Raw genomic sequence first — 3740 nt, forward strand, 5'->3', positions numbered from 1 at the left:
TGGAAAACACGCGCTAATGCCTCGAAATGCTATTGATTTTCGAAAGGTTAGGGTCAATGACGGCTTCAGCTCAAAGCCCATACCAAACATTGGCACGTTGTGGCTCCATTTATTTTTCCACCTTCATAATTGCGTTTTCTAAGCCCCAAATGGAATTTTTTTTCGCGGCATAAAAAATAATTGAAGCCATTTTCATACTCAACTCAAAAAAAAAAAGTAAAAATCTTTTTCAATTGCACTGTTCTACCAGCGAACGAGCGACCCTTGTGGTCAGGTGATTAAGTTAAGTGACATTTTGACCAGTTTTGGTTATTTTTCTTTTATCTATTTATTGTTTATAATTTTTTTTATGAAAGTTTAGTAAATTACATAAGCAGTCCCACATAAATCCACATTTCAAACTTCGTACAAAATTAAACAAACGTTAACAATTACACCCAAAAATTGTAACCTTTTTATTAAAAATGTTTAAAAAAATTTTAGATAGGCAGTTTTTAGTTGATGTTTAATAATTTTTTTTGGCTGGCGGTGTTGAGCATTTTCTCCCATATACACAGCTGACCACGAGCGTGCATACATACATACATGTACATACATATCCAAACATATACATACCTACCTGCTTGATTAGTAAACATTCCAATGCATTATGTGTGCATTTATGAGTAACCACTTCAACCGATTTTAAAGGTAAAAGTATTTAAGTTTCGGAAAATACAGACAAATGACAGGAAATGCAAATAAAATTGCAAACGTTGCATAAAATCAGCTAAAGAAGGGCGCTGCAATTGTTGTTGTCGTTACGCTATTGCTTGTTATTGTTGTTGTTTCTGCTGCTGTCATTATTGTTGCTTTTGCCATACTTATTCTGTATGCGGTTGCTCTACTCATTGCTCTGTCGCCGACTCTGCTGCAGTGATTGTTGCCGCTTTTCGACGGCAATTAAAATGCAATTAGTAATCGTCAATTACGTTTGTTTCTTGTTATCTTCTCTCTTTCTCTTAGATAGCCTTGCTGTTGTTGGTGTTCTTGCTTATTATTTAAATATTTACCGTTTTATTGAGTCTTTAATTTTTTACGGCATTCGTATGTAAGACGCCGTTTTTGTTTGTTTTTGTTATTGTGCGTCAATCCGGCATTTATGCATGCATACTTTCATCTATGGATATGTATTTAAATATGTACGTATGTTGTTAATTATGGACTCGCTACTCAAATTAAGAACAATACTTGTGATCCTTAGTAAAGGCCTTGCATTAATTTAGACCAGTGATTCCCAAAGTGCTCCAGGTGGACCCCCAGTGGCCCACGGGAGACTTAACGGTGGTCTACGTTTCCGTGAAAAAAATATGGGGGTCCACGAGATGTGAGCACTTGTGTCTTTTCAATGCTACAGGATCTTCTCTGATAGCTCCAAAAATGACTCAGGGTCTGGATCAGGGGTCTTTTTCAAAGTTAATGGCAATAAGCTTCACTTTTCTCTTGGGTAATAGGTTTCGGTCTTCCAGGCTGAGGTATTTGTAATCCTCAAGGTCATATACTACGTGGGGGAAAAGAGGTGGAGCGGAAGGAGTTTACATATCTCCATTGACAGCCAAGCTGCACTTAAGGCATTGGCCAGCTCTATGTACCTGAGTACATAGTATGTACTTCTAAACTAATTCGGCAAAGCAAGTCTCGACTAAATTATGTTGGTAAGCATAACGAACTTGCTCTGCTCTGGGTTCCAGGTCACTCGGGAGTACCTGGTAATGAGACATCTCAGCGGTGATAGCACTCCCAACTTCGGCCGTCGAAGCCACAATCAGCGATTGGATGAATATTTCGCTCAGCAATGACTGGGTGGCATCGAGGTGATGCAGATGGGCAAACTTCATACAGCCTTCAATCTTAGAATATCTAAATACATATATAGATTTTGCTCTCACTGAGCAGACGGGACTGCTGACTGGTCACTTCACGTGGCACAAACATCTAACTGTAAAGGCGTAAATAACAACTCATTTACCTATCCGGCCTTGATGAGGATGAGACGGTGGAACATTTTTTGTGCTTCTTGCAACACAAAAATAGTTTTGAGGCGCAGTGAACTACGCCGGGTTTTTGCTCGTCTGACACAAAATTCGTGGCTAGCGTGCCTAAAAATCTGATCAGCAGTATTTTCAAAAAGTTTTTTTTATTTTTATAGAAATTGTCAGTTGATTCGACAGCTGTTAACTGTCAAACTATAAATTGTAAAGTAAAAGTTGCTTAGTCCAATTTTTCGAAAAGAATAAGGATACTTCTTTTATTTATTCCCGTTTATAATCAATGAAACGAAAATTTGTTAAGTACAGAAGAAGCACGGAAATTTCGATAAGGCCAGATAGTACGACATCTTTTAACAAAGATCAAATCTCTCTGATTCATATAGAGTTTTGCTTTTCTTTGAACAGGAAAAATGTTGTATACGAAATACTTGAAGAAAATGGCTATAAGAAGTTGTTTTACTCTCCTACAAAATTTTTAACATAGGACTTAGCAATTTTTCAGTCTAAGCTAGCGATATTTGGATTTAGCATTACAAAAATATTAAGATCCTGCAGTTTTAATATCATTGTAACAGCCGTTCTAATTTTGCGCGTAAAGCATGGCTTCTCCGACCACTGTGAGGCCCCAAAATACATCTCGAAGTTCGATCTGTACATTCATTATGAAAAAAAGAAAATACCGGTTTAATTCGTTTAGCAGTGAAATGATATTTGGCCTACTTCAGTACCTGCATTTTGATCAATGGGAAGATTGTGCACTTCAAAACTCTTACATATCACTCTTACGCATCACTTCCGTATTTCCTAAGCGTATCAAATTATCTTTGAAATTATAGATTTGACCACATAAATAGGCTATCTGAAACTCAAGTCGTAGCGGCCCGCTAGCAACAACAATCAATATAACACTGAATGAACGTTACTTGCATTTTAATTATCCAATTTTGTCGCTGACTAATTTATATACTCGTAATTCGTTACTTCAAAGTGACCATTGTCTGCACAGCTTGACCTAGAAAAATTACCAAAAGCCTTTAGCTGTTTTATGCAATGCACGTTTGTACTATAGTGGTTGAATACAACTAACAATGTACATATATTTTGTCTAACATTTAAACACTGTGTTATCAGATGGGGATGTAGCTCAGATGGTAGAGCGCTCGCTTAGCATGTGAGAGGTACGGGGATCGATGCCCCGCATCTCCAATGATTTTTGTTCGATGTATTTTTTTTAGATATGTATATACATATACTACATAAGTAGAAGTGCCTTTTTTAAATTTTTATTTTCGATTAAAATAGTAAAAACTACATTGCAAGTTAGAGTGTGTTAATTTTTTTGTTCAAAAAAGTGCGGAACTACTACAAAGTATCTTATTTAATTTGGCTAGCCTAGAACATCAAAAAACATGTACTTTGATTGAATCAGATTTATTTTGGCCAGACATACATATATAATTATAGACGAATAAATATAATTGACGATACTTACACAGATTGTCGTTTGAGGTGATAAGCGTTGTATCCGCTTAAAATTGTTGGACAAGTCCTATTAATCACGTTAGATTACTCTTTCAACCCTTGTGAAGCCCAAATCCTTGTCTCTAAAAATATTTAATACATATATAGGGAAAAACCACTTTACGTACAAACGGTATAGCAGTCTTGAAACCAATATTTTTCGATCGGAAAACTCTACTTCTATCCAAA

General features: G+C 36.2%; 1 non-coding gene across 1 annotated transcript; it reads left to right on the forward strand.

The window, feature by feature from the left end:
* Positions 1-3163: 3163 nt before the first annotated feature.
* On the forward strand, positions 3164-3236 carry Trnaa-agc. The gene has a single exon. It is a non-coding gene; the product is annotated as a tRNA-Ala (tRNA).
* Positions 3237-3740: the final 504 nt, after the last annotated feature.

Source organism: Rhagoletis pomonella, unplaced genomic scaffold (genome assembly GCF_013731165.1).
Source record: "Rhagoletis pomonella isolate Grant_MI unplaced genomic scaffold, Rhpom_1.0 Rhpom_scaffold_00004, whole genome shotgun sequence".
Classification (NCBI taxonomy): Eukaryota; Metazoa; Arthropoda; class Insecta; order Diptera; family Tephritidae; genus Rhagoletis; species Rhagoletis pomonella.